Source organism: Rhea pennata, chromosome 3, assembly GCF_028389875.1.
Source record: "Rhea pennata isolate bPtePen1 chromosome 3, bPtePen1.pri, whole genome shotgun sequence".
Lineage (NCBI taxonomy): Eukaryota > Metazoa > Chordata > Aves > Rheiformes > Rheidae > Rhea > Rhea pennata.
The window spans coordinates 109918661-109941119 of record NC_084665.1 but is presented as its reverse complement, the minus strand read 5'-3'; the positions used below and the strand labels follow the sequence as shown (position 1 = coordinate 109941119).

The 22459-nt window shown below is 38.0% G+C and overlaps 1 long non-coding RNA gene across 1 annotated transcript; it reads left to right on the top strand.

Annotated features, from left to right (window-relative positions):
* The first annotated feature begins 825 nt into the window (after nt 1–825).
* Nucleotides 826–20867, top strand: LOC134137964 (uncharacterized). The gene is made up of 4 exons (XR_009957787.1): nt 826–899; nt 15791–15859; nt 18536–18639; nt 20583–20867. It is a non-coding gene; the product is annotated as an uncharacterized LOC134137964 (long non-coding RNA).
* Nucleotides 20868–22459: the final 1592 nt, after the last annotated feature.

Here is a 22459-nt window from a genome sequence, read left to right as displayed (position 1 = left end):
CCCACTACTAAAAAACAACTACAAAAAAGGCTTTCTGATCTGAACCGTTTTGGAAGCTGGGGTAATGAAGAATACGAGATGTGAGCTTTGCCACTGGAACACAATATAGCAGGTAACAACAGCCAGAGGGCTGAGTAGCCTGTGCTTGAATAATTCCACCCTTTGGAGTTCTTAGTCTTTGGGAGGACTAATCCTGTGCCTCCTGATATTAATGGAATTATTCCCATCATGTACTAGGAGTGCTGATTTTTATAGAGGGAAAATATATCAAATATAATCAATTTATACATGGCGGGGGAGGGATTAACTTCAATAAAAAAGGTTTCTTCCTGTTGATCCATCTCATGCCAAGTTGATATTATGATTAATTTCATAGAATCTAAATTATTTATTGTTCATTTCTACATACATGTAGCAGTGACATATTTGGTGGATGTTTGCTCTTTCACTAATTTAAACATTAATTCCTCAGCTTTTTTACAACAGATAGTGCATATTCAACCTGGTACAGAATGATATGTAAATGCTATCAGAGAAGGGGGCTTTTACTTGGCAAAATATTCTGGACTATTACTATATCTAATCTAATATTCAAATATTTTGAAGAAACTTGGTATAGCTGCCAACCTAGACAGTTTGTGTTTGCTGAAGCTACGCTTACTCCAATTATTGTAAAATGGAGTACAAATGCTTGCTAATTAAAAACTGCACATTATTACTGGTGCTTGTTATGCTTCTTAATGTAGTAGGTGTGTGCAGTGTTTTCTGAATCTACAGGAATGCAGGGATTGAAAGCAAGCAATTTAAAACCAAGCTTTGATTCTGCAGCACCTTGATGAGGCAGAAGATCAGGCCAAAGAACATGAGAATTTTCAGGACTGTGCAACAGATGAGATAAGGTAAAGAATAAAGACACTGCAAGAATTTTTAAAAATGCATTAGAGAGATTTCCCCTGCAATATTTTAATGATTTTATAAATTTCTCGATCACTCTATTTAAATATTTTAGTGCAGTTTCTCTTAGTTTGTTTTTCACGCTGCTAATCCTTTCATGATCAGGTGCTGAGCAATGGGGATAATTGGAGATTAGTGGCAGACTGCTAGTGTGAATGCACCGAGTTATAATGAGGCATCTGCAATATTTCCCCAATGTGTAACAACCAGTTGACCCTGTAGACTGTGGCTAGCACAGAGAAGAACTGTGCATTTGGTGGCTATCAGCTGCTGTGGGGGGGGTGGCATTTTACCTTACCTATGTAAAGATGAAATCTATTTTTTCATTCCTCTGTGATCTTTCTTTTACCAAATTGTGCAGACAGCCCTTTGCTGAGTGGGCTGTTGCTGTGCGTTGTGCGACACTTTCCAAACGGCAATTATTTGTGTGATGTAACTGTGAGACGTGCAGCAAGACACATAACTGGGTAAATGCGAACAGAAGCTTCCCAGATCTGGGCGGGGGGAAATAGAAAACAGTCTTAAGGAACCGTAATCTCAGGTCCCTCTCCCCCATCCCCTTACTCCTTTTGAGCCTGAAAGGAAATACTGTGTTTGCAGAAACAATAAAATATTGGTTCTAAATACCCGCAGATCCTGGAGGGCTGGCAATTAGCCTGCATGTTTCTGGAGCCTGGCTTGAGGAGAAATGTTTCTTTAATCACAAAATGTCAAAATTTATGTTTAAAAGCAATAGTAAGTGCTTGAACGCTTCCAGTGTTCCAGGACAGACACACTGTTGCACATGTTACCAAAAAGCAAAATTCTGAGATTAGGCAGGACTCAGTTTGCTCCGTGTAATTCTTCAGTATCGTTGTCGGAGGACAGTGCCTCCTGCAAATGAGATGAGATACACTTAAAGAGGAATGTCACCACCAAAGAATGTGTCTTAAGATCTGGTGTCCAATCTCTGCTGCAGTGGAAAGCTTTCCAGTTTATGGAGGTGCCGGTACTGCCAGCAGTTCAGCACAACTGCAGATACAGCGCCAGAGGCAGTGCTTCCTGCAACAATCCAACGTGCAGGTATTTTTGTTATGGAGAAGTTTACAAAACAGCAAAAAACCCGCACCATTTCTTCCAAGCACAGGGAAGGGGAAGATGGGGATTAAGAGGTTTTCCTACCCTTTTCCCAGCCTGCCCTCGCTTCCCCCAGAAACTGCCCTCTCCGAGACCCTGTGGGGCGATAACAGACATCTGTGTCCTGACAAGGGACGAACGGGCTGGGGCATCCCCCCTCGTCTGCCGAGCACATTTCTTGTTCACTAGATGATCTTGAAGTGGCCTTGCTAAAAACTCTCACTGCCATTTCTAACAGAGATAAATCTACTGAAAACCCTGGGAAGCGAAAGCTCTCCTGTGTTTGAAGGTGAGCGCTTGACCTGAAGATCTCAGAGGTCTATTGAAACAGATGGTGCTGAGTTTCTAGACACTGAGCTACAGCTACTAAAGCACTTAAGTGCTACGCAGGCCCCGAATCCTTGGTGACTTGCAAAGCTGGTGTTGGGCCACAGGAGACCAGGAGGGCTGCGTGCCTCGGCCACTGCGTGCCTTGGTGGGCCACCAAAAGCTTCAGGGCTGGGCGGTACCAACAGGGACACAGCAGAAGCAGAGAAGTGTTTGAAGGGTCCCATATCTCCAGAGCTTGGGCACATGAATCACAGCTAAAGCCCTCTCCTGAAGGCAAGTCTCTATTGGTTTTCTTCCACAGAATTGAACCTGGCATTTCCTCAGCATTTAGGGTACACAGGTGCCAACAAGAGTAAATACTAAAGGATAATTATGGCAAATCAAGATGGTTGGTAGAGATTGTGAGGGATTAAGCTTTTTTTTAATATGCTCATTTCCCTCACCTAAAAGTTGTCACAGAGAAGAGTCACTTTTGCTTTATTTTCTTTAAAAAAAATTCTAATCATTTAAAATTCTTGTTTTTTAAAAAAAGTTGGGAACAGGAAGTTTCAAAACTTGAATTAAACAGTTAACTCCCCCAGGATATCAAAAACAAATATTTAAAATATGTAAGTACTGGTTTGACCATATGATTTTCCTCTAGATATTAATTTCTAGAAAATATTAGCCCTCCCGCGTCTGCACTCTAGCACCCGAAACAGGCACTCTCTGCAGGAAGATCACACTGCTGACTGGGTGATGCAGGTACAGCTTTTCTGAGCATCCTTTTCAGAAGATGGTAATTCTGGTTCGCGGCAACTTCTCTGGTGTCAACGCTGTTTTCAGTTGGTATGGGTACAAAACCAAAGCTCTTTAAATGTTCCCTGAAATTACTAGCTTGGGATAGGAAATCTTGGGTTTTCAAGCTGGACTGCATGCTTTCGCTCTTTCTCACATTTCTCACAAGGCGATCAAGTGCCTTGGACCTTGAAAACCTGTCTGGTCAAAACTTCATCTAAACAGGCATGTTTTCTGCAAAATGTTTTGGCTCTAACAAAGCAGCATATTTCAATGAGATTTCATTTCACGGAAATGCTCCCACCAGCTCCAGATGCATGCTTTAGATATGCATAGATAGTTTCGATCGCCTAGAAAGAACCACCTAGTAGACAGAGGGGATTTGCCAAAAGCAATTATATTTTATCTCCATTCAGTTTCAAACCATTTGTGACCATCCAAGATCATGCTTTGGTAAAACAAACAGATGCAGTCCAAACTGCTGCAAGACACTAAACTGTAAAAGACAGATACATCTATGTGTTGTTTGTATTGCAATAAAAATTAATATTATGCTGCTAGAGAATTCTGTCCACATCTGTAGCAAATAAAAGAGACAGAGAATTATGGGATATTATATTCTGAGGAGCAATGTGACCAGTGAGGCAGAACTTGATCCACAATTGCCCAGTTACAAACTGATAATACACTATCAGGGTGAATGATACCAATCCAGGACTGTACTTCATAATCTAAGCAATTACTTCAAACAATTCAGCAAGGTTCCAAGATCTACTGTATCGAAAGCAGCAGAAAGATCCATCAGCAGAAGTCCTGTAATTTAACTTGAATCAGCAGCTAGTGATAAATCATTTGTGACCTTAAGTAAAGCAATCCCAGGGCAGTGGTACTCCCTGAAGCCAGACTGAAACCTTTCATATAATCTATTCCCAGATAAAATTACCGATAGTAAAAAGGCAACCACTTGCTTCAATCTTTCCCTTCCTCACATCCCCAAAAAGGAGTCCAGTTATCACTAGGTAAAACAGACATCTGCAGTGGAAGCTAGGGAAAGCTTTGACCATTTCTGCTAACAATGAACAGCTGCAAATTTCAGCAGATCAGGAGCCTTGCAGAAAGCAAAGAGTCATTAACTGTGTTAGCTATAAATGAAGCAAAGCACTGAAAGACTCCGTGAGCAGCCATATGGGCCAAGAGTCAAAACTAGGAGTAATGGAGCATGATTGCTTTCCCAACTGTGTGATCTCAGCAAGAAGCAAATACAAATGTATAACACTTGCAGATACAGGCGCTGGTAGCATAATTACCAGCCGTAGTGCTGAACAGTCGCAGCTGATTAGAAATTCACTCTGTACTTGCTGAATTCCTCACAGGAGGCAGCTGAAGGATTGCACACAAGGAGTGATTTGTGGTTCAAAATCTGATCAATAGCACAAAATAAGGCTTCAGGTCTGTTTTTCCTCATTAATAACAGGACAAGAAAAAGCAGACCTGGCTGGATCAAAAGCGATGTGATAAGACTCTACATCAGCTTGGTGCTTCAGGAGACTAATTTCTGGACTAAACAGTCTTTGAAATGATTCCATACCATGAGCTGCTATCTCCACCTTAGTCACGTTGTATGATCACCAAGGCAAATAAAGGCATGCGCAAAAAACTGAGGATGAATCAGGAGCTTCACAGACTGATTTGTTTTTTAAACAAAAGGAAACACCAACAGAAAAAAAAAATCACAATTTTTAAAAGATGGTGAGACGGGTAAATTATAGGAGATTAGTAGAATACATATTGGTTCTCTCATTTAGTCTGATTGTCTTGGAAGACTTTTGTGGATAGATTAGAATACTGCGTAATCCTAGTAGAGGCAAAAATGGGAGATGCAAGACAAATTATAAATTTTTATCTGGACCAAACAAGTTCTCAAGTTACAAGTATCAACGTAGGATTAACTCTACTCTTCCTTTAATGTAGGTCGTCTTCTAAAAGATTCATTCTAATACACTTTTTCTTTCATTGGGCTGTCAAAATAATTTCAGTAGTTCACAGTCATACCTGAACCACTGTTGAAGCAAAAACCCACTCATTTCTTATGTTAAATATAGTGGAAACACAGCAAAGAAACAGAATATAAGAAAATACCACACCCCCAAAGATTTACTGACTTTATACTGACTGCACCTAGACTGTAACTTTTAATGGTCTGGATCCAGGACTTCATTAGTGTTTAATAAATAATGATGATGAGACCCAACCTCCACAAGGCACCCGAAGCTCCCGTTGGTGTCAGCGTGAGTTCTGAGCGCAGACTGATGGCAGGATACTACTGTGACAGAGATGAATTTTCTATTAGAACAAAATGAATAAGACCTGTCTCAGTCAGCAGAATTCACCGAAACAATAGACATTCCTTGGGGGCTCAGTGAAAGATGTCCATTCTGGGTGGTTGAAAGTAAATTGGGTGGGAAGCAATGAAGCAGACTGGGACAGCTGTAAAACCAATGTGGACTGCTGTGAAATGGCCCCAATGTAAAAAAAATCCCATGCAATTATATCCCTATTTAATTTGTATCTGCAAATCATGACTTTCTTTCTCATCATGCCATAGAGGAAATTGTTATTTTTTATTATGTGAAGAAAATGGATGAAATTGGGGTAGGAGGAGAGAGGAAGTGGGTGTGTTGTACTATGCATTGATATCCACCTTTTATTCAGAGCAGATAAACGAAAAATAAAATGCCATTTTGGGAAACAATGGAAAACCATTACCCACGCAGAAATTTGGACAATGACCCAGGCCATTCAGCTGAAGGGTTTTCTTCAAGGATTTTCTAACAGATACAGAACTGATGTGAAGGCAGCTTCATGTATTACAGAGAAGCAGCTAAGCACAAGAGGGGCACAGAAAAAAAGCCCTTATAGTGTGGTCCTGAGGAAAAAAAAGGCGGAAAGGAAAGCTTTGGGGGAGGGGTTAGCTGAAAAGATCTGAATCTGTAAGCCAAGAAAATGTATCCCTGCCATTTAGAAGTATTTTTTTTTTTTGGTGGGAAAATGATGTATTTTCTGTAAATAAAAAAAAGGTATCTGATTTTGTTACAAGTTATTTTCTTGGAAGACTGAATATATTGCTTGATCATTTGAATCAAAAGAAGTAACATTTTCTACCATTTTCTAAACTTATCACTAAAAAAGAAAAAAAAAAAAGGAAAAGCCAGAAACACAAGTAACTTGATTACCTTTTTGGTAGTTGGTTAATAATAACACGACTGCTGCTAAGTAAACAAATAACAGAATAGATATATTTTTGGAGCAAAAATATAGTTATTAAAACAAATTGAAAGATGAATTTTGTTAAGGAAATACGTTTGCTCCAATCTTTATATTGTACCATGATCACAGTCAAAAAACAGATCTTAGAAAAGGTTATTAGAAGGATCTATATACTGAAGAATCGAAGCCACAAATAGTTATAAGCAACTGGGTCAAGAGGAGTGACAAACTTCTACCTATCAATGAAATAAATAAAATACACTAGAAAATATCTTTTTTCTTTGTTTGTTTGGTGGGTTTTTTTTCCACATTAGATAAATGTAAGTAACATATAGTTTAGGTCAGTTTAGGATTATTAAAAAGTCCCTACTGCTTTATGATAACCATTTTTGCATGTGCAGGGTTGAGGCATCTAGTCAGTGTATGTTTTTGGAATGCAAGACTGAAAATTCATATATCTTCACAGCTGTGCAAATTAGGTACTCAAAATCAATAATTACATTTGAAATTTTTGGTCCAGATTTTTACAAGCAGTCATAGAAAACTGTACTTTTTCTTTGGTAAAATTGTTGGGTTTTATTGCTATAATAAGTGATCTCAACAATTTGTTTTATTCTCATTACAGTTTTTACATGGCAAAGTGTAAATATTTCTGGAGCCACTTGTCGGTGCAAATGGAAATCTAAAGATAGTTTATTGCTGAAACAAAAGTACAATCCGTATTGCCTAATTAGGATAATCTATGGAAATTACTCTTGCATAATGCCATATAAAGCAATAAGAGAAAAAATAGCTGGCAGTTCTTTTTTATTGCTTGCTTCAAATAGGTTAAGGTAAGATGTTTGTAAACTTGTAATTTGATGTTGAATTTCTTATTTAAGCTGTATTTTGGAAAAATGTAGTCTGATTATTGATTGCAAAGTGCTGGGAGAAATTACAGATTTCAGTGTAACAGCATTTAAACTAATCTCTAAAACTGTAGGGATATTTGTTTATTCATTTAAACCTTTTAACCTTTCTGACTTTAGGGTTGTGAAGCTGTTTTCTGGAGGTTAGGAAGTTTTAAACAGAGTCTAAGCCATTTCTAGTCCTTCAGGGTGTGAAGATACCTTAATGTAAATAATTCTACAGCTAAGTTTAACCCTTGGGACCCTGCAATTCATTACATTTTATGTAAGTATATGTAGATTAGGTTTGCCTAATGTGAAATCTTAAAATGTATACATTTAATACCACTTCCTAATTTGGAATAACAAGTTGATGAAAAAAGTAAGGTGTTGCATCAGGCTTACATGTCAGGAAAGATTCCCACATATGAGGATTCAGAGGGCCTTCTGGGGGATAAAAATCAGATTGTTCGATTAATAGTAGAAAGCATGCAGTGTGGTTTTCTGCAGCTCTGCGTTCATTTTTCCTTTGCTGGGAGACAAGTCCTGGGAGAAATCTTTGCTATGATATCTTTGCTTTGCTATTCTTTGCTATAAATCTATGCTATCTTTTGCTATGAAATCTTTGCTGGACCATTCCTAAGAGCTCTCTCTTGCCTGGCTGCTTTGGTCCCCAAACAATACCCGAGCTCCCACCATGGTCCATGCAGTGGGAACTCTATTCGAGTCTCTCTCCTCTGCTTGGTCACATCCTTTCGTGATACTTGGAGGAACTTACTATCCTTGATATCGCTAACACGATGTCATAGGTGGCTTAACCTGGGAAAATGATTTACAAGTCACTGAGGGGAAGTGGAAGTCAGCTATGCGGACAACGTAAGCTTTATTTCCATAGGAAAACAGGTTGAAATCAAGTAGTTTTTCAGTTCCAGAAAAAAAGTGGTGGTGCTTCCTAGCACTGAATATGAGCACTCAAAGGAAAAATGACACCTCCTCTTTCCAACTTAAACTCTGTCCTGGTGCTATCTCACAGTCATTTCAAGCTGAGTTAGAACCATGCTCCTCAAAGGCCCTTCTCCCCCCTGCTGCTTTCCTTGCATTGGATCTGCATATGTTTCCTTTGGTGGCTGCTCTCAGTTAGAGCTGCATATGCCAATCATGAAACTGCAGAATGGGAATGAGCTTTGCTCTTTATCGCTGATCTGTAAGTTCTTTTGCTTTAACAAATTTGTGTTTTAGGTATAATTTTTGAGGCAGCTATTTTGTGGTACTATTTTTTTCAACTTCATAAAGAATCAAAGATCATTAGATTGACAATAGGAAGAAGAGATCTGAGTGAGTTACCTTATCTGTGGTTTCAAAATGGCTATGGACCTAATTCAGCTTCTCCAGAACTCTATGGAAGTATCCATCAAGTTACTGTATTGAAAGACTGCTGATTTCAATGGAAGCTGAATTGTGATCTAAATAATTACAGAATCTTTGGGCAAAATGTAGATTCTTGTTGCATTGCTATTAATTTCAGAATATATCTATTTATTTCAGTAATTACTCTAGATGATAGTGCTGAAAGTGAGAGCCTGATAAAAGGTATGTCTTGTACTCTGTATCTCACTGAGTACTAAAATCATTGGCTGCTGGCACCTAATGGTGCCTCAACCTAAGACTTCACTCTTCATTCCCCATTATCAGAAAGTGGCTTCAAAGTGAGTTTTGGTGAATTCATTACCAATATGTCTAAATACAGCCCAATTCCCCTAGTAATGCATTTTTATCCCTGTAACAGCTTTTTAACTATGAGGCCACATCATGTGAAAAAAATCACAGAATTCCATTCAGATTTGCCACATGTGCATGTGATATGTTTTGTGTTTAAAACTCAACTGCTGTACTATCTTTACGCTTTTACCTCAGAGCAACCAGTGTGCACAGTGAGATAAAAAGTTTTTTTAGTGAAGGTCAGTCCAGACTTGGACATATCATGTACTGTTTGTCCAGAAAGTTGATGGCTATACCAGCACAATAATGCTTTCTGTCTGCAACTGCTGGGCAGAAGAGAAAGATTATTCAGCTTTGCTCTTGTTCTTTTATGCTAAATAAAAAGTCTAGAATTAGGTAAAAGGGTTTTCTACGGCCTTCAAATGTTTTGTTTTTCTGCCCTTTGCTATTGTTTTACTGACTGTCCTTTCATACTTACTTTTTTCCTGTCTTTTCATTTCTTTCTGAATGCTCTTTAAGTTCTTTTAGTGTGAATTCTCTGGTGTAAGGGGAAGGAGACCACAGGCAGTCCATTAAGGGTTTGTTTGCAGTCACAGTTTCAATGTGTGTCAGGTGAGCACAGAGAAGGTAGGAACATCTAGGGGGGTCACAGCTGCAGAGCTCTGGTGCATTTCCTGCACCCAGAGCGCAAGGGCTGAAGGTTACCATCACTTCATCCCACCTTTCTCCTTGGCTGTAAATATCTCCTGAGAGATCTGCAAGTTGAGGCCTTCCCTGAAACTGTGAGATAAATGACATTTCTTTGAAATGAAACATACTGCCATTATTTTTTGTATGGACCACCCGATTTTAGTTACGTGATTTGCAATGAAACATTTTAAGAGCCAGGGCATGAAACTGTAAATAATATTTACAATTTTTTTCTTCTTTTGTGTTAAGAACCGCATTTATTACACAAAGTCTTGCTTGTTTCTAGTTGTAATTCTAGAGCTACATTTGCAATAGCAACTCCCCTGTTACATTACTGCAATTACAATGAATTATTGAAGTACAAGTCTAAATATATACCTAACTTCTCTTTCAATTTTAATTCCACTTTAAATATTTCATATAGTTTTCCTATAGATTCTTCATTGATGACTAATAATGGCACCATCAGAGCAAATATAATTTTGTTTTGAAAGGTGTTTTTGGAAATCATACCAAGGCTATTAATTATTCAAGGTAAAAAAAACAAGTCAGAAGTGTTTGTCTTGAATATGTCAACAGGATACAAGAGCAGTAGTATTTGTATCAAGAAGAGTATATTAAGACCAGTCATAAATTCAATATTGTAAAGAGGGAAAAGCTAGAGACACATTATAAACATTTGGTCTTAAATGTGGAGCTAAACTTTTATGCATTAGAGCATTATTGACTGGCTGAAATCTAAGTGGGAACAGCAATAGAAAAATAATTGGTGTCACTCATGTTCCCAGCCATACCTCCCACCTTGCCTAGTCTTCTGATCAGATATTTTTCCCCTTTAACATCCCTTGTCCTTTGCTGTTTACAAACTGTATTGTGAAGAGCGCTGATAGTGATGTACCAGAAGCTCATGTAAATCAAAGAGAAATTATGTTTTTGTTGACCTAGTGGGGTTTTTTCCTGCTTATTTTTTTCTCTGTTTTGTTTTGTTTATAAGTTTGAGTTACACGTTTCCTATTGAGTTATACATTTCTTCAACAGTTGTCCAGCCCAGGGAGTCAATTTCCATTTTAGACTTGAGATGGGAAACAGCAGGTCTGTACTTGCCTCTTGCTCCCCCAACTACTATTGTTCTGCTAGCAGCAAACTTCTGAGAAATTTGAGAAAGAAAAATAATCTGGTTTGTGAGTTCCCTGGTACTGAACTACAGAATTAAGCATTATATGAAAGTACTAAGTCATATAATGGGAAATAAAATTTCTATGAAGAAATGTACTCTGAAAGTTGTCATAGATTTTCTAGATACAGCCTACTGAAGAAGAATAATTTTGTTAAAATTCTGATTTCTGTCACATGAAAGAACCAAATTAATAACATAAGCTTTCTTTTCATTAGCACATGTTTAGTAAATAAATGAACGGTGGGTGAGTAACAAACAAAGAATCAACACACAATCTTCACAGAAAACGAAGTTCAACATTTAGGCACATATTAATATGTAAATGGCTATGGTGTATCGTTATCTGACAAACTAAATTGCTATTTTAATTTAATAATATTTAATGTCATGGAGTTATTTTTGATTGAACTCCTTACTGGTCTAATACCTTCTTATTTTACAAAGCTTTCTTTACAGAACGGTAAGGAGGTGATGGTTAGTATGGTATGGGAAATGGCTTTGCAGTCTAGTGAAACTTCAAAACTTTTCTTATTCCATGAGTTAAAACCAATATTTCTTGAAGATGAGAGAGAGGACAAGGGATCAGAGGTGCCAGTGCTTCAGTGGAAACCTGGGTTGCATGAGAACCACATTCCAGACTTTGGTCTTTTTAAGGGACTTGAATTTCTGTGGATGCGTTATCACCACTAAGCTATTCTCTTTCCTATCTGTCTCTCTCATTTTGATCAGAAATTCTGTCCTGGAGCAAAGAAACCTTTTTCAATGAAAGTTTCATCTGAACTAGTACACTCTTGTGAAAAGTTGCAATTCCAATATATTGACATTTTTGGCAGAGTTGACTAGTACTACCCATGATTACTCATATATAAAATCAAGTATCAAGCATGGTAAGTAGCTGAGTAATCACATAGTTGTTAGCTAAGACTTTATTATATTTTGATGTATTACTTCTTAATAAAGTGGAACTTATAAATGATATATTGCTTAATAAAACTCATACCTGAAGTTCAACACATTTATGTGAAACAGAAACAGGTAGTCTTCAAGATAAAGCTATTTAAATGTGAGCTATAAAGGATCTACCTTAATTTTGCACTGGAAGTTACTCTGTGGGTTTTTTTTTTTCTTTGTTTTCCTCTGACTACAATTGTATGTGGCATGAGTTGGAGAAAATAAAATTCTAGTATACATGCAGCTAGCAGTACTGTGATGGTGACTTAAGTTTTGTTCCTTTTCAGTTAACGTTCTCTATGTACTTTTTTTTTTGCAATGCTCCATTCCAAAACTGGATGGTACATTTCCCAGGAGGATTTTTACACTTGTAAGTTGTAAAATTGACCTTAAGAACTGAAGGTGTCCAGTCATTTGTTTATAGACAAATTTATAAAGATATTACAGCACGTAACTATGAAAGCTACATCTTAGCAAGTGTGATACATAGAAGTCAAGATGAAGTGGTTAATATGACACTAAGAAAAGGCTTTGATGAGATCAAAGGGAAGCGTTTTTACCTCATTTGGCTAGGGACCTTTGTTGAAATGATGATGGCAGAATCACACTGCATCTTCTGTTCTTCAGTGGTGTTATTTATATTGAACCCTTTAATCCTGGAAAATAGATTTTTGAATTATTTTGATGAAGGATGACATGAAAACTAAGCAGATGCCACTCTTTCTCTACATGTATATGTCCTAGTTCAGAGGACATTCAGGCCAATACTGCAGGAGGCTTTTCGAAAAATAGATGCTCAGAGATACAATCTGGCTTCAGCTTTATGCCAAAAAGAAATGTAATACATTCTCCTTTTATTTTTACTCTTCTCTTTGTCTTTTATTTTCCCTATGAAATATCAGCCTTGCACAAGCAAATTGCACAGGGAATTCCTAGACTAACACGACCTGCTTAAAGACATACTGCATATTACTTTAAAAGTTACATACAAATAGAGACAACGTTTTGAAAAAAAAAAAAAAGCTTTTCCTCTCATAGTACATTTATTTCAGCATTACGTGATTCCTGTGTAAGTAGTGGACCTGCTTGAGAACTGTGTCTTTGCATAAATGGAAATTCTTTAGTTTGTCATCAAAAGGAATAAGGATCACTACAAAAAGGAAAAGTGAGTGTTTAAATGAGCTTAAATTTCAGCATCATGGATCCCCAAAGTTTTCCTCAGTGCAATAACCTTTGTCTAATTATTTTATATGTATATAGTTTACTTAATCTTTTAAATGTGTTGTAATAAATAGACCCATATACTGCAGCCACAGGCATAGTATCAGCAGCAAAAACACATTTCTGACAGCTTTTACTGAAGTACCATCATCTTTTTACCTCAGATCATAAATAAATAAATAAATAAATAAATAAGCACTCACCCCTGCTGCCAAATCTGCTAAAAGTTTCCTGGTGCCCCAGTTGCATTTGGTGATAGACCTCCACAGGCTTCCCAGTGAAATGTGATCATTTCTTGCCTATCCCTGTGTTCTCAGCACCATCCAATTAACGATGGACCCCGACCAGCAGGGATGTCCAGCAGTGAATATTATTGCTAGCCCTACCGAGCACCTGCTGGTAAGGTTTCCCTGTTTTCCCCTGCACTCTAAATGCTCTCATTGTTTATTTATAGAGTCAAAGATTAAAGCCAGAAAGGACTACTATGATCATCTAATCTCTAATCAGAAACCTCTCCAATTTTTCAACCTCTTTGTTCACTTGCTGATGTTAGAAGTGGACAGAGAACATAGTTTACAGAGAATCATTTTATTTTCCATTGTGAATCAGTCTTCTGGGCTTGCTCAGGTAACCTGGTTTCTTGTTTAGCTGCCTCTATTAAAGTCTCCAGGACTAGACTCTACTTTCCAGTCCTGGTCTCTGGTTCTGCTGTGATCCCCAACTCTATCTCAGAAGGCCAAATGTAATAACACAGTTGTTTAAGAAACTTTCAGGTGACTTGGTTTAAGAACTTAGAATCAACCAATCCACCAACGTTTGTATAAATTGTTCATCTATAAACTTACAAAACTGGCATCTTGAGTTTTTCAGACAGCTTTTGTCCTCTCTCCTTTTCTTTTTGATTTTTTTTTCCTGGTAAAACAATGTCAGTGTCAATGTCAAAAGTGAAATGTACTTCAAAGGAGTTTAGGTTTTCCTGATGATGGGTGTCTGGAGCAATCCAAGAGATGAGGTTAATCAGGAGCACAAGCAGAACAGGTTGTTCTCCACCTCCAGCCTTCGCTGCTGTCCTACTGAAGACATAGTCATAACTCCAGAGGAGCTCATTAAAGAAGAGTTACATGGGTTAAATACATTTCTAGAAATACAAGCGTTCTGCAGACCCCGAGCTGACATACGTTATCTCTTAGCTTGGCTAGGTAGGGCTGGAGCTATGCTCTTTCTTTGAAAATGTTTCCAGTCCCTTGATGTGAACTGGCTTATCCGGATGATTCTAAACTTGGACAGGGTGGGCACATGACTGTTGGCAGCCCTCTTTGCAGAGGTACCCTGAAAAGCATTTGTCTATGCTTAATTCTGGTAGGTCAAGGCCCAACTTGAATGATTCTATATAAATAGGTAGGAAGGCATTGCAAATCTAAATATAGTGTCTTAAATTATATATATTCTTCAGATCTGAACTGTGTGTCTAGGAAACTGTATGACAGAGAAATCTTGGCTTAGCTGTTGATAGTGTACTAATATGTTTTTCTGTTAATGACAACCTCAGACAAACACTGAGCTGAAACAAGTTCATTCATAAAAAGAGATCTTTACAGATGGAATAGAAACTCAGACTGAGATAATTGCTGTCAGAAAATGAGAGATTAGCATGTAAAAATGAATGAATTCTTCAGTTGATTTTGCTACAGTATGATGAAAGGTGACTCTTTAAAAAACTCTCCTGCCATTGAAGAAAACAGTACAACTGAAATTGAGTCCAGCAAAGGGCTACGAGGATGATCAGAGGGCTGGAGCACCTGCCCTCTGAGGAACAGTTGCGAGAGCTGGGCCTCTTCAGCCTGGGGAAGAGAAGACTGAGGGGGGATCTTCTCAATGTGTACAAGTACCTGAAGGGAGGGTGTCAAGGGGATGGGGCCAAACTCTTTTCAGTTGCCCTATGTGACAGGACAAGAGGCAGTGGGCAGAAGTTGAACCACAGAAAGTTCTGCCTGACCGTGAGGGGGAATTTCTTCCCTGTGAGAGTGACAGAGCACTGGAACAGGTTGCCCAGAGAGGTTGTGGAGTCTCCTTCTCTGGAGATCTTCAAGGCCCGCCTGGATGCAACCCTGTCTAACATGCTCTAGGTGACCCTGCTTGAGCAGGGGGCTTGGACTGGATGATCTCCAGAGGTCCCTTGCAATCTTACTGATTCTGTGATTCTATGAAAAGACATGTTCTAGTTCAGTGAGTGGGAAGAAGCAGTGACAAAGTTGTTTTTGAAATTCTGGGGATTTGTTAGTGATATCTAGTGTTTTAGCTTATGATGATATATTCTGAGTATTCATAATAAGCCCAGTCCACTTATAAGTTAATTTGCAAGTAGATGGATTCAAGACATCTAACCAGACTCCAGAAGGAGGGCAGGAGGAGTCTTACTTAATAACAATTTTGCCCAGTTTGCCTTTCAATTTTCAACAAATCTTGGAATTGTTTTTATTTGCTTAATTTTCCCCTTCCCAGACGAATAATAAGCTCCTTCTTGATTACAGAGACATGTATTTTAGGGTACATCTATACTGCACACTACAGTGCTGTGAAGAAATACCCAAACTAGCCTTGCTTGAAGCAGTCTGGCTGCAGTACCTTGGAGCTCCAAGCAAACTCCATCAGGCACCAGCAGCCACTCCGATGCTTACTGTTTCTCATTTTTTCATTGTAGGAAGAAATAGTCTAGGTCAATGAAGTGGCAGACGTGGGCTCCTGGCTGCCAAGAACAGGAATATTTGCCGTGAGTATGCAGACAGCATGGAAACCGTCCCACCCCTGCTGTTAAATGTTGTCTCTGGTGTGTAAATGAGAATAATTGACTGGGGCCAGCAGGTAGGTAAGAAACAGTCCAGTTCTTCAGCCAGGTATTTAGGTCTTCAGACTAAGCTCTGAAAGCTGAGAGATCAGTTAAACCTTTGTGGTCAGCGTGTCTTTTAAGGTGCTCTGTGCATAGGCAGCTCCCCACTATCAAATGACTTTTTCTACATAATGTTTCTGAGCTGTTGCATTTCTCTACTGACTGAATGTAAAAGCTAGATGTGTAACCCCAGTTACTTCAGTCAATCTGGGCCTGGATGCTTAAAGTGTCTTTCAACAAGAATTATTTAATCTCAATTTTACCTTTAACTTTTGTGCATCTCAGTCTGCAACGTGAGGGTAGTAGCGCTTCCTCAAAGGGTGAGTGCATTCAAGTCTGTGAGGCAGGCGGGTGCTTGAATCAGAAGTTTCACAGAGGAATTTCATCACCTGACAAAAGCTCACACCAAGATTTTTTCGACAATGCCAGCTATTGATTTTTATTTTCTCTCACTTTCCATTTCTTCCCTTCTCTTAGTTTTCATTTCAATCATCAGCACTTCTGTCTTTATCTCATTTTTTACACCAGTTCCAGATGTTCTAGCTTTCTTTTCTCTCCTTTTCCTGAATGAGAACTATCGCTGTTACAATAGAAACATAAGGTCTCCCAGTCTTCCTTCCATTTGGCAAAATGCTGCCCCTACTCTGAGGACCTGTAATTCACACACCTGTAGTTTGTGTGAACCACATTTTGGGAACTTTGAACTAGGTCATTGTGATTAAGTTTAACTGAATGATTTGTCTATGAAATTAGTCTCTTTTTTTTTTCAGAGACTAATTTACAGAAAGTTCTGGAGGATATTGTCATTACTGTGATACTTAGCAATGATTTGTCAGATGAGTCATTGAATATTTCTGTAGTTTTGATAAGTTACATTCATGAAGAATCCCTGTGTAATTGAGAATATCTATGTTTCCCCAAATGCTTGCCCACAGATATTTTAGATTTTGCTTTTAAGTTTGTCTTAACCAGGAAAGCTCAGAATATCAATGATGTCTGAAAGTGAACACAGGTGGAAGGGAGGCTTAGCCAAAGTAAATTTCTTCACACAAGTATGCTTTACTGTTAATCCATGCTTGAGGAGTTTAATTTTTTTCCCCATCTTTAGAGCATATATATTGTCTTTGGTAGAAAGTTTTAAACCTTGATCGGATGAATTGATATTGACTGATTGGTGTGTGGTATTCACATCTACAAACTATGTAGGCCAGGCAGTGCTCTACTGATTTAGGAATGCTGATACACCAAAAAAGTGCTTTGAATGTAAATAGAGCTAAATTAGCAAAGCTGGGTTAGGTACCAAAGTGGCAAGCCTATCTTTAGCAAAACAAACTAAAAGTGTAGTTTCATTGGCCTCTTTAAAGCTAGAGGGCCTGCTGGTACAGCTTCAGGGTGCCACTCTGATTGACATGGCAATGCCATAGAAGTCTGGCCCTAGTAGGAGACAGAGTCCGCTAAACAAATGGCTCAGGCTGATTCCCTGAATCTCCTCGCAGAAGTTTGCCTAGTTATTAGCATATCTAACTGGGAGTTAGATTACCTAGGGTTTTTATTTCTAGCTAGGGCACTGACTTGCTGGGTGACCTTTAGTGAGACATCTCCTGCCATTTTGCCTTTCTCCCCTGTACAATAGAAAAAATGTCTCAGTCGGGATGTGAAACTTAATTCATTAGTATTTGTAAAGCATTTGCTGATCTGTAGAATAAAGGCATTCTAACCATGAATAATACTTATCCTTGCCTTAAAATAAAAGTGCTTTATACTTGCCTTTAGCATAAAATTAGAGATAAAATAAAATATTGCAGCAAGCAATGGTGACAAATACCTTGATTCTTGCTTAACACCATATATGCAATGTGTGTGTATCTACCAAAAGAGTAAGAAACCACAGCAGGAGGTACCAGAGGAGGGTGCTACTTCTCGCCCTCTCTTGATTATCTAAGTCTTTTAAAAATAAAATATAAAGAGATCTTGTTGAATATCATGTTGCATATTATCACAGAATTAAATGCATTAATTCTGATTGAAGCATATTATCAATCTATGAGAGTGCTAAGTATTGACTCCCCTGAATCAACTGCTCTCAACATGTTCAGGCAGAATTTTCATTTCAGCAACTATCTAATGAGGTGAGTACGTAGGATTAGTTGCTTTCTCTTTTTCACTATATCCCAGTATATAGGTATTTTATTTCGTGCCTTAGTAGCTTCAGTAAGAGTATCTATTAGCTTCACCAAGTATCTCTATTATGCTTTCAAATATCGCTTAAAAACAAAGTCTAACTAGAGAGCAACCAAACATTGTAGTGACATCCTATTGGGTATCCGAGATGTTTTTACAGCTTCTCACACTCAAATATTTTTTGCTCTTTGTGAGCAGTAACTTGAGGTGTAACCTGAAGTTGCTGCCCATCAGCCAGCTGAGAATCAAAGAGGCTGGATCTGTTTCAGCCCAGGTGGTTTCTCTCTTTCAGGTAGTCCTGGAGCTTTGTGTGCAAAAATGCTTTCCCTCCACCATCATTTAGTCTGGTTAAAAATACTGTTTCTTTTCTCTCTACAGACCTCACCTTGCTTGATATGTAGTGGAGCTTTTCATCATCAAAAAGTGGATGTCAAAGCACGTAATAAAGATATCCACCATGGAACGTATTTGCAGAATTAACAGTTGAGTATCAAGTACTTCTGATTAGTCATGAAGAGAACGTGCCAGCAGTAAAGATATGGTGAACAAGGAGATTTATTTCCTCATCCTTGTTTCTGAATCCTAGAACAATGAATAGAATTAGTGTGTTAGCATTTGGACTGTTCTGTAAGTCAGCTCAAAAAGCTCACTCTTATGTGCTTGTGGATAATCTATGTGCAGTGTACTGTGGCAAACTGTGAATAAGTTAAGAGAGAGGATGTAGGATCTTGGACAAATCTCAGAAGTTTCTTCTTATATAAGCTGGAACACTATTAAAAGAAGTTTTTAAAGCCAGTTTTCAGTGGAGACTTCTGTAAATGGACTTCCTTTGCGTCTGTGCTTTTCTAGTCTGAGTTTCTCATGTTGCATTTATATGCTTATATATATTACATTGTTTATGAGTTTTCTTCTATAAATTAACCACAACTGCTCCTGTAAAATCTAGCTCAAATGAAGTGTGGCTTTGTGGCTGAGCAGATTATTAAAATATTAAAGTATATGTATGGATTCATATAAAGATACTTCTTACTGATATTTCAAGACTAAGTATTTTTTTGAAAGATGGCCTTTTATGAACAGATTTATGGTCCAAGCTGTCCCCACACAAAGTTCCTTCTGGATGTTACTTTGCACTGGTTTGCCTCTTTTAATCATTTACACATCTCCAAAATAGATTTAAAATAGCACCACTTAACCTTTGGCATGCCATTTAAATAAAGTTGAGTACTTACGGTGCACAACAGATGAAAATTGTGTCCATTGCCTTCCGTGTGCAATACAAATACGAGAGGTAACAGAAATTAGTGTATTCTCAGTGTGACTGGCAAGCTCAAATCTTAGTGGAAAAGGTTAATAAAAGCAAAACAGGCTTTGTGTGTAATTGAAAGAAAAAGAAATGTATCTACTGAAGTGATTATGTACTCAAAGAAACAAACACATAGCCCCTGAGTTTCTTGCAAAAGTTTTCTGTGCCTGACTTGCTGGTCACAATGCCTTTATTAGGATTTCACCCTAAGTTCTTGGGTTTTTTGCCTTATTCCAGAGCCAAAAAGATGCTTTGTTTCTTTGCACACTAGTCTGCATAACAATACTGAAAATCAGTGTCAAGTATATCTGTTGATGAGAGAAAATTATTAGTTGTAGTTAAATACACATATAAACACACATGAGTGCATGAACACACACACACATATATACATGCTGTTTTTTACAAGTCTCAGTAAACTACTCAGCTACTAAGTACCATGTAAGAAAGATGCTTGAGATATTACAAATATTATGACCAGATGGTTCACGGGGCTAGTAATGGATTGTAGTGCTTTCTAGCTCCAGACTGACAGTTCAAATCTGGGTCAGTTTGACACTGTCTGAAAATTATTACTGTTTGGTGGCTTATGTGAAATGAGTTGGAGACCTCAATATAGTTCCTAAAAGCTGGGTTAATATAACACAAATGTCACCAGATGATTGTCGGTTTCAGGGCTCAGGCTGAAGCACACTGAAGTCAGTGGAAAAACTTCCATTGATTTCAGTGGGTATTGAATTAGGCCTTAATTATGGAGAATGAATCCTTCTTGCTCTCAGAAGTGGTTATTTGCAGGGGGGTGAAGGATGCCCACGAACTGTCCTGGGGGGATGCGTAGTGCTGCTAGCCAGGATAAAGCAAAAGGAGATGCTTCACTGTACTTCTACTTCTCTGAGTATAAGAATATCAAGATGGGCCAGTTCTTAAAGAAGGTGTGCTAATCTTCCTGAACTTAGCTAAGAGTGGGCTAATTCTTGCACAGATAGGTAGGGAATCAACCTCTCTCTCTAAAAGTTTAAAAACATCCTCTCGCTAGGCTCAATTCTGGTCAACTGGTGAGATAAATTGCTCTTAGGTTTATTTCTCTTACATGATAATATTTTTGCTTTATTTGAACAGCAGAACTCCTCTGAACTCCACAGATGATGACCTGGCTTCAGTTTGAGGTGTATTTTGCCACTGCTAACCTCCATTAATGCAGAGATGAACGAGAAGTGACTTGATCCTTGGCACTAAGAGCCATCACTAGAGGAGAAATATTAAAGACTCTTCAGTTTAACCAACTGGAAATTTAAACCAGACAAGTTAAAGTGGGAAATGCACAGCATTATCACAGTGGTTCATTAACCAATGGAACAAACCAGCAGCAGAAATGGAATAATCTCCATTTCTGTCTTCACATCAGGTTCAGGTACACATCTTTATCATACCCATTAATCAAATGTGTCGCTGAACTATGTCTGCTGACACTGTTTGCAGTGTATCAGTGATGTAGTGTTGTTGCCAAGGAACCTCCCAAAAGGGGGGAAAATTGCAAGTATTTACCCCTACTTTCTTTCTTTCTAGTTTGATTCCTTGTCCTTGTACTTGAGTGCAATTACAGAACTGGGGAACCACAGAGTTCCTGTACCCCATTAAATTAAATGAATTAAAGTTTCAAAGCTATTACAAAATCTGTAAGAAAGTCTGTAATAATTGAACTCTTGGCTCTATATGAATAAAACTTTGGGTTTTTTTTAATATCTTTTGTACAAAATGTTTTGCTTTGTACAAAAATGTTTATGACTTTATGTTTAGTAAGGCTCAGATAACTTTGACATTTTATGTGTTAGGTGCATAGTCTAAAAGTTGCAGGGTGGTTATTAAATTGCTGTATTTTTGAATCCCTCATTTGTCTGCAAGACCAAAACAGAGAAGTCACATCTTCACTGGGATGCTATCGAGCAACTGGACCTGTGTGAGAGGCAGGTCTAATTTCAACACCTAGACATTTGGACAAAGGATGGTGTCCTGCTACCAGAAGACATATGAAACACCAGGTCGCACTTGACCTGTGTATGCCAAAGCCAAGGACAATCTCTGATTTCTGCCTTCTCCCAGTAAGCTGGTGCCTAAACTTTTCAACTCTCCAAAGTAAGTCTAGGTGGATGGTGGGTCACTGAACAAGTCCAACACGGCAGCTTGTCAAGAGGCAAGGAGAAGTGAGACAGCCAGGTGGCTAATTCACTCTGCTGTAAAAAGGCAGATGAAACATTGCGTTAGCGTGCATACGTTCACTTTGGTAATTCAGTACTTTGTATCCTAAGTGAAGTTTGTGAGATAAAATCAGATAGTATTTAAAGCGTGCTTGCCTTTTTTAGTTTATTTGTTTAGTAATGGATTACTGTTGATACTGTTTAATAAGATTGTGATTAAACATAACTTTAGATTTAAAGAAGACATACCTAAGATCATTTCAGCTGGCTTATTTATATGATTATAAACATGGTGTTGCCCATGGACAAGTTGTTTAGGATGACTTTGAAAGGAATCAGTAGAGGATGTTCAGATTTACGTATGAGCTTAAGAAAGCTCATAACTCAGATTACTAAAATATTTCTATGTCAAGTATTTAACTTCACACCTGATTGTATTATGTATGTGTGCATATGTGTATATGTGTATATCTGTACCTATATTTATTTAAAATATTCAATATGAAAATACATTTTCTTTAGGAAAGAATTACCATTTAGCCATACAATTTAGAATAGATTTACATAAGAAAATAATTTAAATCTGCTATTCTTTTCCCAAATGCCACTAACGCCCCCATCTCCTTTGCATTAGTTATCTTCTCCACATTGCCCTCTCCCCCCAGCCTCAGTAACTTCTAAATTTCTATTTCATTTAATTGGCAAGTGTGATGGGTAAGAACATAGAATCTATGCTGAGTAATCACAAGTCCTAGATATTTCACTCAAAGATATACCTTTTTCCATATGCCTGTCTCATCT